Here is a 15,494-nt window from a genome sequence, read left to right on the forward strand (position 1 = left end):
TTAATCGGACTGCCAGCGACCGGAATTACTTCGGAACGAGATCTCGCTTATACGTAAAGTGGATCGTTAAATTTCGCGAGAAACTCCCGTGAAACAACGTTCCTCGTTTCTTGATACAATTTCTCTTCGATTTACCGATAATTAACATAATTTTATATGCTTCTAACGCGATTTAACACCGGATATTATGTTTACCAACAATTTCGGTACTCCATGCCCGCCGGCTAATTATATCACTGATAATCGATAATCGATGATTAACAACTTGCGCGAAAATTGAAAATCAAACATTCGTCCATTAATTTCGATATTACCTAGATTTAATTAGCTCGTTCTTAGTTGGTCCTCTTAGTTTTTCGTACCACGCCTTCGTCTCCATAAATTTGTCTCCATTTCGCTTTCGATGTAGCGCGTATCTATGCTCGAACATTTTGGAATCGTTAAAAACTTTGAAACGTCCCGTGAATGCCGCAGCGTTGGTTCTACTTCTGGGACGACGCAGCGTAAATCAAAAAAACGGCAGAAACGTTGTTATCGATTAACCTCCTTTCCCGGAGAAATCCATTTGCTTCCTGAAAGCAGAAGCCTTCCCTACGATCGTTTTTTTTTTTTTTTTTGTTTTTGATATTTTTCCTCGTTACGGCATTCGTTGGTAACCGATTGGTTTAGAAATTACGTTAGTGTTTACGCTCGTTTCTCATTGTGCTTTCATTTTTCATTCGAAAGCGTACAATAGATTTCAGGCGTTGTTATGTTACAACGTAATCGCGTTAATGATTTGCGGGGCATCCGCGCTAATGATCGCCGACATTCTCTGGCGCGGAAGGGCGAGGATGGAAAGTGGCGAGAGGTTGCTACGGATCGAGAATGTAATTGCGTTCTACGATTAAAACTGGAAATTCGCTCGTGCGCAATCCGAAACGCACGTGATTCTACGTTTTTTGTTCCAAAGTGTAGCATTGTACAGCACATTGACGTATAACAATTCTACGAATCAAATTACATATTAGAGAAACAGTTGCCGATGAAAATCGATTTTACGTTTTACTAATCGCGACTGTTATTTTAATCAATTTTAATATTCATCTTACCGTGTTGTAATCGTTGTTATTCCGTTTCACGCACGCTAGAAATTATTTCGCAATGCAGATTTAAATTTTGCGAGTTTCCTATCTATTCATCTCAAATTCGTTCGATAGAATTCACGTTGGTAAACTGTGAATGCCGTCGTATAATTATTATAATTTACTATGTCATGGCAATCATGGCAAATAGTTTGAACAAATATTTATTACATATAGATACATCGAGTCGCAAAATACAACGTTTATCGTCATGTTTCGTACGGAATTATCTTAATACTTACGAACCCGAGCGCATATATCCTCGAGATAGTCTATTTTTCTCTTGAAATTATCGAAAGAGGGAAGATACATTAGGTTGTCCGAAAAGTTTCTTTCGTTCGATAAGGAAATAATAGACGCACAATGTTTTTCGTTTTATATCAGTTTATCGAATTACGCAGGAACATAATAATAGAAATAGAACGAAATGGATTTCATCTAATTCAATAAAATAATATAAAACAGAAATTGTTGTTCATCTATTATCGCCTTATGGAACGAAAGAAACTTTTCGGGCAACCTAATATTTTGAACGTTGCGGTCTGCGTTTCGAAATACAAAGTATGCGATTTACACCAATTTCGAAAGACGATGAGCAATTGTTGCGTAATTATACCATTGACGTTGGCTTTCGATACAGTAGCATCACGAGCTAGAACTTTAATTAGCCCTCCATTGTATCGCTGACAGTAATAACGGAAGCGGTGAATAGAGAAGATTAGATTAGAACTAATGCAATTCGCCAAGACAGTCAATAGGTGGCTATAGGACACATGGAATAGAGAACGGTGAAACCTATGCGGATACAAACAGTCGATACTATGCCATGCGTCTTCCTCGTCTTATTCGTACAATTAACACGTAATTGTTGGCTCTGAAGTATCGAGAGGTGGTAATTAAAACGAAGAGATCTAATCTGAAATATCGGATAAAGTTGTTATATATGGTATTGGTGCGTAGAGGCGAGGTATGTCTCGTGGTTTGATCGAAACAGCTTCTCTTAAAGCGAAAGATTTCACCGAGCCGAGTTTCAAGAAGATACCCTACTTGTAATTCCGTGATACATAAACGTTTGTAGAAGGCAAGTAATAAGATTCCTTTAGCGAAGTTGGTGAAAAGTAAACGTTTACAAAGAAAAGACCTGGTCGATATAGTAAACAGTAATATATAGCGTATTGCTGGTTTTCGGTAACACGCTAGAAATTACAATAACAAAAATGTATTCGTGGAAATCGATGCTTCGCTTTTACGCTAGTTTCGTCGTTGATTATTTTTCAATTTTCCTCCTCCGTTTCAACGGATTATACGAATAAAGATTTGAGATGCTCCGTGGAAGACCGTCGAACTCTAGGACGTCTCGCCTATCGAACTTTAGGACGACTCGCCTATCGATTTCTTGTTCAGAAAATCGCCTTGCAAGCCGCTGTTTACTTAACTATACAGAGACAAAAGCCACGGCGCAAAAGCCCGGTAAAAGGGCGAAACGTTGAAGGAGAAGCAGAAGGAAAAGGAAAGATAAGGAATACGACTGACGCAGAAGAGTGTGTAGTGCCGTACACCGAAGAAGCGGTAGACCGGATTAGCATAGATATTGAGCACTCGACGGTCCAGCAGGGGAAAAACATTTTGGACTTCGTTACTGTGTTAGCTTACCCATCACTTCCATCCGCCATCTCTCTTTCCCTCCCTCAAAGTATCTGCGAATAGATCTCCATTCTCTTTTCCTCGCGTCCTCGATAAATCGTTCCGTCTCGCTTGATAGATAGGCAGACCTTGCAACTGCACTACCAAATTCACACACAATTGATAGATTACGATACTCTTACTTACTCCAAGTAAAATTCGAAAGCTTTTATAGCGCTCTATCTAGACCGGAAAAATTCCATTGCCTTGATACGTTTGTTGAAAACGTGACTCGGGCAAGCCGAAGTCGGTAAAAAGCCTTTAACGATAGGCCCATGATTAAAGTTCAGGGTTACATTGCGCACTCGCGATAATGAGAAACTCAGGCAGAAGTCCGAGTTTGCTCGTGCAGGTAATCACGGAGGTATAACCGCAGAGTATAACGAGTTACAGCAGTTGGATCAAGCCGCCATCTGTTCGGTATCCGTTTCAAGCCTCGTCGACCATTTTCAAAGCTTCCTGTTATTCTAGGTTTAGGGTATGATGTGCTACGTAAATGCGGAATTATAAATTGAGCACGAAATTCGAGTATCGTTGGTCGTATCTGAAAAATTCAAATTCACCTCTCTCTAATGTTACGCTATAACCGACATTTTCAACATTTATGCGAAAGGTTCGCGATTGCTGAAAGACGATTAACGTTGTATTCATCTCGAATGAAATTTTCATCTTGAAATAAATTTTCTGCAAACTACCGTTTAGTTGACCACCGCTGGCCTCGAATTAGCACAGGCTCCATTATTTAAATTCAACGGATATAAAAGAAGGATCAACGTTAAGTCGCACTCGGAGATATTGGCTGCCGAAGCCTGTCTGCGCCGAAGATTCTGCAGTCTCGTCTGAAAGGAAAAGGAACGAAGGGAATCTGGAAAAATCGGTCTAATAAAATTCTGTCAGTGCGATAGTGTCGCAAAAAGCGATAAGACGAGCGCTTTAAGTTTTTATATTCCAGAACTGTTACGTAGGTATAAGCAAAGAGTTTCCTTATGTACCGAAATATTATGTTACTTTATCTTCGCGTACGATATTTGACGATAACGAGATTAAAAGAGCCCTCGTCTTATCAATCGAGAGAGAGAGAGAGAGAGAGAGAGAGAGAGAGAGAGAGAGAGTGAGATAGCTATCTACGAAGGAAATTGTAATTTGACGTAGCTGACGCAATTCGGACGAATTGAATTGTCGCGAAAGCAGAAGGAAAATCTTAAATCGATATATCTGGTTCCGATGGTTGAGAAAAATAAGCGGTACTGTCTCGTTTCTCGAGGTTGTGGCTGGACTAGCGCCAGGAAATCGCGAAATTGATAAAATTTGCCAAGTAGAGCCAGCATTCCTTTTCCTAGCTTGTTCCGGTAAGATGGTAGTTTTACTGGGTCAACAAACCTACTCGGAAAAATTGGCAAATTGTCACGACTATCGTAACATATATCTCGCATTCGTTATTATTTCGCGGCGAGTTTCCTCCGCTCCTTATGCGTTAGATCGTGCTCCCCGTTCCTGTTACCTTGACGACCATCAACGCATGTTCCTTCCATTTCCTTTCTTCGTTCGGTCGAGAAAAACCTGGCGAAAGAAGACGCTAATACATTTGCAATTCACGGCCACGAGCTCGATAAAGTTCGTCCAGATGCGAAGAGTGAAAAACTACGCGAAGAAGAACTCCGCCGTCATTGCTTATCCGTTGCTTTGTTATAGAACGTTGCAGGTATTTTGTTCGTGCTGCTGTAAAACAAACATACGCATCATAACGCGTACTTTGCCTCCTGTACACACCTTTGCGTTCAGTTTTTTTTCTCATACTACTTCGCCACGGCACTCTTCGTCCGTTTTGTTTTAGTGCAAACTACAGCCTTGAAAAAAAGAAGATCGAAATTGCCGGAACGGTGGGATGGGAAGGACAGCGTGGCTGTAACAAGCCGACCCGAAGAAATTATATTTTATGATTGCCGCAGCGTTTAAGCCGCCTACAGCGCAATGCACGCGCGCAATTATTCCATGCATTCTAAGCTGCGATTATGACTGTTGGCCTGCTCTCCACTGCCGGCCTCTTCTTCCACTCTACACCCTTTTCTCGCATTTCATTATCCATAAATTTGAACTATATAAAGTAGCACTTTTTACAATGCTGTTTCTCCGCGTTCGCTTTATCCCTTATTTACATGATTCGAAGATTTACGCTTTTTTCCTCTCGCATCGGCTTCGCTTTCTACACGACTTTGACGAATTTGTATCATTTTTCATCGTAATACTCTTTCCTCTTTTAATAAAAACCAACGACAGTACGCAACATGCATTAAAAAACGGTACATAACGTGTACATTTATTAAATTTACTATTCCCATACAACGATTCGAAGCTCTGGATATCATAGGGTTAATATAAAAAGCAATTGGATTCTACGTTTATTGCTTGTTAAAATGTCTACCTGTTAAAACGCGTAACAAGATTTTCATCACCATGAATGTTATTTTAATATACGATAGTAATCTCGATATATGCAGCTTTTGGTTTGACATGAAATTGCACTGGATATAAAATTTGATTCTCTTTCATTTAAACGCGACAGAGGTGTAGGTATCGGGAAATCACGATCATAGTGACGAGGAATTTTTTGTCACTGTTTTCTACGAGAAAGTTTCGTGTTTTTGCTTCCTCTTTCGTTGAAACCTTTCTCTCTGCAATCTCCGATCTCGCGCATGAGGGAGATTCGATCCTTTGTTGCCGATGAACCGGACGGCAAAGTTCTCGTCAACGCGAAGCAGCTTTCAAGATTGCCTACGATGTCACGTCACTGTACAAAATCGGGATCCTCGAAGACGATATTGCCAACTTCCTTTCCTTGGTTTTCCGCATTTTCCTTCTTTCCTTTCTTTCGTGATCTAAGCGTCATCATTGGACCGTCTTTAGGCAAACTTGCATAAAATCCTACCCTTTCTCTTCTTCTTCTCCGGTTTCCTATTCTTTGCATTTTACGGATTAATTATGCAAGAATGTTGGATCGTAGAAAAGTTTCTACTCACGGAACAATTCGAGGTTCTTTTCTTCTAAAATTTTCTACGCGATTCTACGCACGCCGATCCTCACGTGCATTTTACGTATCGTTCCTCACCCGTTATCGATATCTTGACGTAAACCCTCGTTCGATTTTCTATTTTAAATCGACACACGAATTTGCAAATAATTATGAAAAATTATTCCATGTTGTCGATAACAACATTCGCCACTTTCCTGTTGAAACTTTTGATTCGATTGGGCAAACGTTATCACCTATTCGGCTGCTTATTAGAGAGGCTAAACGCGCGAGCTTAACCGAGCTTACGCTTGTAAAAGCTGGAAACGCGTGATCGAAGAATGGTTTGGAAAATTGCGCTTCGAAATACCGAATTAACGTCCAGCGATGCGTGAATTGACATTACAAACGATTTAGATGTTTCGCGAACAAGGGAGGACAGCCAACGACAAAGTCTTTGTTGTAATTTCGCTACAATCGATCCAAGCAATAGAATTCGTTTAAATTTGTACATTTGTTGCTATTATACTATCCTCATCAGGTAGGAAACTGGTGTATCTAAATATGAGCGTCGATAACGTATAATATTTGTGTACTTGGACCAATGATAAATCTTCGATTCGTTTTTGATTTTAAAATGTTCATTTAATATTCTAATTTGTATGAATAAACAAAAATTCAATTGTCTTTATCGAATTTGGTTTAGCTTTGAGTTATTCGAGAAGACTCGATAATTAATTTATCGTTCGGGCAGTGTCGGGTTTCTGAAATTAATTGTAATTCTTGTTATTAAATATCAAGCCTTCGATCGCGGTTGTTCTAAACTGCGTTTGCAGTTTGTAGAGCTCTTCGATTCATCGGAACAGTTTGACACTCCCAATCATACTTAGTTTGACCTGATTCGATGATATTCCGTGAAATGTTTCCGGATTACATACCACGTAATACGATAAAGGCATTGACAAAACCGTATTGAATACACGATCCGCCATTAATATACGATGGACAGTTCGTCAGAGCGTCGATTGTTCTGAAATTACTTTCAATCGGATTCATTTTTCACAAAAGAATTGAAATAAGCGAGAAGCGAGGATGAGAACGGCCGTTTGATAATGTTTAAAGCTTTGCAAGTAAGATGGAATGTTAAACCGACCTATTTAAACGAGCGTATGTGGGTCAGGATATCCGAGTCCCTGCTTCACGATGTCTAAAAAGAATGGCGTAGAGTGGAAAGCGAGTAGCCTACAGCGACGAGAGAATAAAAGAAGAAGCCATTCGTACAATTATTGTAAGAGCGTCTATAGTAGGACGACAAATCTCTTGACGACGTTACCTCAACGTTTCTGACAGTCTCGCGTAAGCCGATTACTGTTCCGCAAGATAAATTAAAACTTAACTTTTTCAAAGAGAACTACACACGTATGTACGCGTATAGTTGTGTCATTTGTCACCGTTTTTGCATATCAATGTTATTCTCTTGGACGATTCATCACCAGCACGGAAAGTAATGAAAGATATGGAGTATAATTTGGAATAAGCTAGGATTTATGGATAGTCGTAAATTCATTCGCGCTACATTTTCGGCAATATGAATTTTTTGTTCGAACGCCAAATAGGTTTCTATATCTCGTACCGTATGATAAATTGTAATTTTCGCTCTCACAAATATATTATTTATCGCGAGATAATTACACTGCGTATAATATCATTTTCCTTTTCTGGTCGTCGTTCTATTGTTGGTACTCGAATTAAATCAGCCTGCGTCAGAAAGAGTTTGCTATTTCTAAATGTTACATCGCAGCCAGGCAACGCAGCTTATTTGTATGTCCGCATAAATTCTCTGACGCGGAAACCTCCTAATGTTAATTCGAAACAAAAGCACGACCGTCGCGAGGGTCCAACGAAGTCTAGCCGAGAGTGAACGTACAGAAGCGTCGTGGTAGAGGTAGAGGTTCCGGAAACGCGACGGGGATGCAGGGAATTGTGGGGTCTTGCAATGGGGTAGCGCATTCGGTACGGTACTACAACGGAACTGGGGTTTTGTTCGAGGGATGCGAGAGGAGGTTGCCGGAATATCCACCGCAACAAGGTGCAGTTGGAAAAAGGGAATGACAAAATGAAGAAAAAAAAATAGAAGCCACAGAATCGGCGCATAAAAGCGAGTACGAACAGCCTGGAAGGATAAATAGTAAAAAATGTAGCTCGACCGCGAATTAGAAATTTTCAGTTTTTCTCCTTGCTAACAATTCTACGGCCGCATTACTTAAACTTGAGGCTTTCGATCGTAATGTTCTTTCGCACGTTGCTACAACTTTTCCTTCGAATTAAATATCATCGAACCGGATAAAAATTGCCGCTTTAAATTTACTACGAATATAGCACGGAACTATGGAATTTTTTAAACGAGGATACACAGTCGAATATCGTATCGGTGCGACGTTGTAGTTATAGATTCCGAAATAGAAATCGCGCTTTTGTGCATTATCCGTGTAAAATTAACCTTCGAATTTTTCAGTTAAAGGGATTATTTGCGGAAACGAGGGAGAAGAACGGGTCTACCGCCGGAAGAAATTTGGATAGCAAAGGAGGATCTGTCGTTTAATACGTGCTCGCCTCTTTTCCTCCTTTCTTTCAAAGTAGCTGAGTAGTTGTTTAATTCTTAACGAGATGGCTGCTGAAGGAACTTAATTGTAAGAAGCTTTTGTCATTATATCGGATATCTTTCTTTGTTTTCTTCCTGTTCGCGGAACAGGTAAAGTTTCGATCCTTTGACAGATCTAAGTTAATGCATTTAATAACGTTCTGGAGACGTGCTACGATACTTACTTAAATATTTTTTTTCTATTTCCAGTGAGCTGCTTTCCACATCTACTTTATTTCGTTCAGTAACGATGGCATGAGAATTCGTGTGTAAATCCAGTATTGACGCGTCGCCGATATTTGCCAGTATATCATAGAAATCCGCATCGATCATAGAAATTCAGCGATATAGGTATCAAAGGATATAGGTAAGTGTATGTACATATGAATATATATATATACATATGAATATATATATATATATACATACACACACATACATATATATAATATACATATATATGTCGTAGGCCGATAACTCATTTTCCATTGGAGAATCGATTTGAGGAGAGTCGCGTAGATCGATTCGATGTTCACTGGGTGGAGTGCGCTGCTCATACTCGCACGTTTAACGCGAGTGCCCGTCGTCACGTGTCCCGTCGAAAATAAGTATCGTCTACTGATAAATGTGCCTGAAGCATTGGCGGTGAAACATGGTTAGCTACGTACAGGGGAAATTCCATTGGTCTCGCGTAGATATTTTCCTCGATTCCCGTGAAACACGCGACCGACCGCGTTACAGTGCGAGTACCCTACACATCACGCTTGTACGCCTATACGCGCATGGAACGAAGAGATCGCTTTATACTGCTTCGTTCTACGTGCACCGTAAAAATGCAAAGCAGGCTTGCACGTCAGCGCATACATCAGCATACACGTGCACACGAGACAGCCGTGCCGTCGCTGCCATGGGACCTGGACGTAGAAGCGGAGGGGGTCGTTTACCCCGCACTGCCACTCCACTATCAACTTGCTCCGATATTATCGACAAAAGGTAATTTTCTAGGGTACGGCGCAATTTGACGTACCGATTTTCCTATTCATTTGTCATACATCTTTGTCTTTGATTTATTTCTTCCTCTTCTTTTCTTCTCTCACTTTCGTTTTCTTTTTTCGTTTCGCTAATTTGCTTCTTCTTGACCTAATTTGAGATTATGTTTTGCAAACCACAGTGGATTTTCACTACAAATCGTGCTGTATTCCTTGTACTTTCGCACGATATGTTTAGTAACCCGATGTACTTTTACTACGTGCTTATTTGTTTAAAGTAGTCACTTCCATACTACGTCCATTTTTCATCGAGAAACACAGCTATCTGCATTTCATAAATTCAGCATCGATCCCTTGAATCCGCAAGTGTGGCCAATGATTCTCGATATACGTAGGTAGGGGACGGTTCTCAAACAGCCAGAAAACCTGACAAAGTGCCTCTTTCGATTCTCATTCTCTTCTGTCTTCGATCAGTTGCTCAAACGAGCGGTCAAGCCACGTTTCGTCGAGTTACGATCCCTTTGTTAGGTCCCTGACTAAGGGTAAAAGAATTTGATTGCTCACTGCGGTTAGATTTTATATTACGCGATAAATCGAAAGGGTACGTGCGACTTTCGGACTTTTTACACATACCCTTCGCGAATGACACAGACATGAAACGAGTTACTTGAACAAGATGATCTTCAAGACCATTATGTAGTAAAATTAATTTGCTTACGAGTTTCTGTGTTGCTTGAAAATGGCGAATGTGTACCGTTTGGAGCCAGCAGAGTCACGCAACCGTCCATGTAAAGAAAAAGTGGAGAGTGGTAACCTACCTATCTAGGCAAAGATGGAACAACGAGAGTTCGTGAGGGAGCCAAGTATGGAAGAGGCAAACGTAGAAAACGAAGGGGTATCGAGGATCCCCTAGGAAATCGCCGGGAATACAAGCCTCTGTTCGAGTCTGACGGAACAAAGCCGGTATAATGGGCCAGCTGGTGCACACGCAGCAACCGTCCTGGAATTTCGCTTGCTCGGTTATTCTTGCTACAGCGTATTGGTTATATGCCGTATCTCTTCCATGCAACACACGATATTCGACGCAGTGAGAACAGGACTGTTGCTTGCGGTAGATTCGCAACGTCGTATCGGCAATGCGACCCAACGCGTATCCGTTTTCGCGAGAGATTAGTCTTTGAACGAACACGATGCATCCCAGAACGATCGCTAATCTCATTCCATTTACGTTTCTATCCGCTGCACGAACGTCTTGTAAAACTCTTGCCGCTTGATGACATTCTTGACATACGGAACGTTCCTACGACTACTGTCGCTTTGTGCGAAACTGCTCCGAGACCATAGATATTTTCGAGACTGTTGTTCTGATCGATTCAGGAGGCGCTATATCTTGCAGCAAAGAAGAACGGGCAAAGTGTTGGACCGAATCGTTGTAGCATGTATTACGACGAGTACATTGGAGTTGAGTTGGCCCGAGAAAATAGCCAGTAGATACATTTTCGCTTTCTAATAACGCTACATGTCTAAACAGTGCACGGTGCACTCCATCCGCGATCAAGCGAGCACAGAGGAGAATTACGAAAAGAAATATAGTAAAGAGAGAAAGAATAATGCTTGGTGGTTTCACACTGAGAATCGTCGGTAAAAGAAAATCGATAATATATACGTACATTGGTGTAGAAGTAGAAGGATATGTACATGGAATGGACGTACCAGCTACGGAAGCTTGGAATACCATATGGTTCGAGTCTCAGCAAGATTTTATACCGCTATTATTTCTACGTTCTCTCGATCACCTTTATCTAGAGCAATTCGTAGCCATACTACTTTTCAAATTCTCATTGATCGCTCGGCTCTCGTTTTTCATCCCTTTTTCCGTTTTTCTGTTTTATTTTCTTATACGGATATTTCTTCCGGTTTATCCGATATATATATATCGATACGTTTGAACTAAAACTATTCATCGAGCAACAAAGATCCGTGTCCTTCCGATTTTGCACTGTTTTATCATTAGCGTGCTGCATCGTCGTTTGTCGAATGTCCAAATGTCGTTTAGATTCCATCGCAGCGTTTCATTTCGAAGTGATGTAAACCGAGTAGCAAACGAGTATTTGCTCGTTCATCGATTTATACGGCAAGAAGAAGAGGGTCAGGAACTCTTTCAAACACTGCTCTTCCAATGTACATCGACCAACTGTCCTCTCTTCCTATCTTCTTTCATTGAAGTTTTATCGAAACTTGGATCAATATACTTATGCTTCTCTATTGCTATTGCTTTAGAAATCTTTCAAACATTTTTATTTTGCAATTTTTTTCTTACTTTTCCAGAGAAAGCGTACATCTCGTGATATCCACTCTTGTTTAACCAAATGTCTTTCATTCTCGTTAGATGAAACGTTGAACGTGGTAAATCATGTTTATCACGATCGAACCGAACTTTCGTTTGCCAGTAATAATGACCTGGTTGCTATATACTTTGAAATTCGAGCAACGGCGTATGAAATATATCCGACGAAAGTTTTGGTCGAATTCGATACAACTTTCTAGAGCTCTGTTGCACGTTGTGAAACAGCGTATGCGATTCGTAATCGCTAGAAGGTGTAATCCAAATTACATATTTTCGTTACTAGGCAATTTTCATTCGAGAATGTTCGTTCGAAGGTTTCAGATTTTTACCTGTCTACTACTTTCCTCTCACCATATTGAATTTGTTCGTGTTAATCGATGACGCGAAAGGTAGAAACGGACGCTTCTCTCGGCAGTGTTACCAACGATGAAGAGGAAGCAGATTTCAAGGGTGTTTTCCCTTTAATAATTTCTAGAAGGGTGGTAACGAGAAAACGAGTAGTACGAAGAGTAAGTAGGCTGGAAAGAGGTAAGGTGAAACCAGGTAGAATGGGATGCTAGATGGGAGTAGAAAAAAGGAAGGCTGACCTGGCCCGAGGAGCTGGCTTTTATTTTCCTTCCAGTGTCATCTCTTCTTCGAGTGCTAGCTATGCGCCGAAATAAGACGAAAACCCTCTGTGTTCCTAGCACGATTTCTTCAAGTATCTCACCTCTTTACTCGCCCTTTCTCCATCGCGGCTCTCTATCTTTTTTGCTCCGGTGCTCGATGATGAATCACTCGCTGTATTTCTCTCGTTTCTCCGATCGTTCTATCCTTCACACTTTTCTGCATGAATGTAATCGATCGACGATGCTTTAGTTATTATCTCTTTTATTATTTTTTATTTATTTTTTTATTGTTTTCATCGATGGAATTAGATAGTTTAAATCGTCGATGAAATTCAATTCCGTTTCTGGCAAAATTGTTTGTTATAGGATTTCGGTAGCGTAGGATTTGAAATATTAAGAATACCTTTTAGGGAATAAGATATGAGCGATGTTGCCTCAGAAGCGTTATATAGTTGCCCCCTACTGTAAGTCGAAAGCAGTTATGACTCTATCGAGCCTGGTCCTATTATTTTTCACCCTTGGTTCGGTCTTTACGAGGAAAACGGTTCGAAGGGTTCTCTTTACGAGAAGATTGGTTACGGAGAGCGTTCCGGCAGATCGAGCAGTAGCGAAGATATGAAATCCGAACCAATTCCCGTGAGATTTTCGATTCCTGGCCTCAATAAATGCATTTTGTCTTCGCGCTTGAGCAGAGTTTGCCAGTAGGTCGTAAGGTAGTCGATTTCCAAGCGCGAAAAGTGGGTTAATGTCCTCGACGTTTCTAGAAAGGGAATTGTTTGAACGAATCGGATACTCGACTGTTTCAGACTCGACGTTTCTAATTGACAAAAGACGGAAGGGATATATTAACGCGACGCATCTGCCGAAACGACATAGAGGCGAAGAAGAATGCAACGAGCATAGGTGTAAAAATAAAGAGGGTGAAACGGAAGCAGGAAGAGGCGGGCAAAGGTAAGACGGTGGATTTTATCTTTTCTGCAGCCTTTGCACGAACAACCCTGCGGTATGTCCGGAGGCGTGCCATAGAGTGTTCTCCTCCCGTTGAGAATCATTGGCAAGCGAAAGAATCGAAAAAAGAGCGACGGAAGAAATGAAAAGAACCTATCACGATTTTGGACAGATGAAACGGAAAACTGGAAACGAAATACCGGTTAGGAAGTCGTGCGTTTCGAGAAATACGACCGTAATTGCTTCCAAAACCGAATTAACACCATGAGCTGTGGATTTTTATCTGAAACATCTTAACCTGGTAAATATCGAACATTCGCAGCACTGGCCTCACTTTCGAGTCTCCTCCTCGAGGGACTCGCCGAAACTTTTGGTATATTCGACAAATTAGTTTCTCGGCGTAATTTGCTCGATCAAACTTTTCTATTCGAAGTTTCTTCATGTCGAGGTGATCGATTTTTCTTTGCTTCATTCCATCTGGAAGAGCAAAGTTTAATCGTAGTTTAGACTATCGGCGGAAATGAAGTCTGTTACGCATAGAAATTATAAAACGATGCTTTAGGCATGTTTCAACGCTATTTAAATATGTTTCATTCATATTTAAGAAAAAACTGTTCATTTACATAGAAATTGATTGTCAACTAACGCGAATACGTTTCGCCTGTATAATTCGTACACAAAGAAAAACGGTGTAATCTTTGCGTGGGAAGAGTTGCGATAAATCAAGTTTTTCGTTTTTATTTCGGTTTCGAATCTTTCCGTATGCAGCCGAAACGTGTTGGATTTTTACGGGTCAGTAGCTTTTAACTCCGTTCCGCTCGTAAAATGCGCGTGGCTCCTAAATTGTTCACGTTTTGAACGATGTTTTATATTCAAAAGCGATGTTTTGCGTCTGCCCGTTTCTATCTTGAACAAGATAATTCGGAGACTAAATCATTCATAGGAAAATACGACGCTCTTCAACTCTTTGTGGTCGAAACAAGATTTAACATTTAACGTCGTTTAATTCACAATTCTCATTCGATATTCATTCAATATTCCAATTCAAAATTCATTTCTAATTCAATAAGCTATTTTCAGAAGCTGTTTGTCATCAGCCGTTTATCATAGTTGTAGCTGCGAATGTATATGCGAGACTTAAATAAAATAGAAACTCTTATCAACCTTTGTGGTAGATTGGATCGAACGCCGCAGCGAACCAAGTACATCCAGTAGGACTATTCGTTTAGTCTTTTCGGAAAAACGTAATCCTCCTCCATTGCTTTCAAGTCGGTACGTCTCGAAGCGCCCAGCAGATACTGTCTCCGATGCCTGTGGCGTTTCCGCCGCAACCTTCCACATCCACCTGTCTCTCGTTTCTCTGCATCCACCGCCTCGTCGTGCCAGCTTTGTTGCGTGAATTCTCACCGGCATTGCTTCACGAATTTGCCATATAGAGAAAGAGATGGGCGTCTCCGTCTCGCTTTGCTTGTTTCGTTCCTTCGGGAAAGGAACAACCTCTGTTCGACGTCTTTTAGCCTTAGCTGTTCATCCCGAAACGGAACTGTATTATACCGACTTTGGACCAGAGATCACCATCGCGTCCCATTGTCGTTCGTGTCAATCACGCAGAAACTTATTTTTCCCCTCTATCGAATATTTATCACACACATTCACACGGCTTTTCGTTACTTAAAATGGAACGCTCGATATATCTTTCTTTCCTATTTTTCTTTTCATATTTCTTTCGCGAGCCCGCAGAGAGCATCGGATTCAAGAGCTCCGCCTTTGAACGGGCCTGGCTTTAAAACCGATCTTTTCGCAAAAATCCGTTTGAACTCATCACGAAGCAGTCGCAATGGGCAATTGCGATTATCGCGATTTTAAATACGTCCCTGTCTGTGTAGGCGTAGGGCACAGGTGCCGGGGAAAGTACTCTTCGATTCGTACTCGAGCCCTCGGTTTGAGCACCATGCACAAAAGAGCAGAGTTTTATTCAAAGCAACGGTTCCGCGGGTGGCAACTTTATCCGGCGTGTCTTTAGCCTCGATGTAAAATGCGTCTCGAGAGTTTTCAAGTATTCTTAAAATTTCGACTCTTGGGATCGGGAATCTACTTCCGCGCGATATAAGGAAACAACGACGGATCGAAAGATCCGATAGTACGCG

General features: G+C 41.0%; 2 protein-coding genes across 5 annotated transcripts in view; one reads left to right on the forward strand and one right to left on the reverse strand.

Moving 5' to 3' along the window:
* Positions 1 to 15,494, reverse strand: part of LOC126923095 (tyrosine-protein phosphatase Lar) — a 278,024-nt gene that overhangs the window by 220,070 nt on the left and 42,460 nt on the right. The gene's annotated exons all lie outside the window — the stretch shown is intronic.
* Positions 1 to 15,494, forward strand: part of LOC126923137 (uncharacterized) — a 141,836-nt gene that overhangs the window by 9,961 nt on the left and 116,381 nt on the right. For 2 of the 3 annotated variants that reach the window (XM_050736287.1, XM_050736290.1), the window contains exons 3-6: positions 8,330 to 8,504; positions 8,666 to 8,822; positions 8,925 to 9,448; positions 13,206 to 13,350. The gene's annotated coding sequence lies outside the window, so the exon portion shown is untranslated. The remainder of the gene's footprint in view (positions 1 to 8,329; positions 8,505 to 8,665; positions 8,823 to 8,924; positions 9,449 to 13,205; positions 13,351 to 15,494) is intronic. The other variant, XM_050736289.1, reaches the window with a different exon arrangement.

The sequence above is a fragment of the Bombus affinis genome, chromosome 13 (assembly GCF_024516045.1).
Source record: "Bombus affinis isolate iyBomAffi1 chromosome 13, iyBomAffi1.2, whole genome shotgun sequence".
NCBI lineage: Eukaryota > Metazoa > Arthropoda > Insecta > Hymenoptera > Apidae > Bombus > Bombus affinis.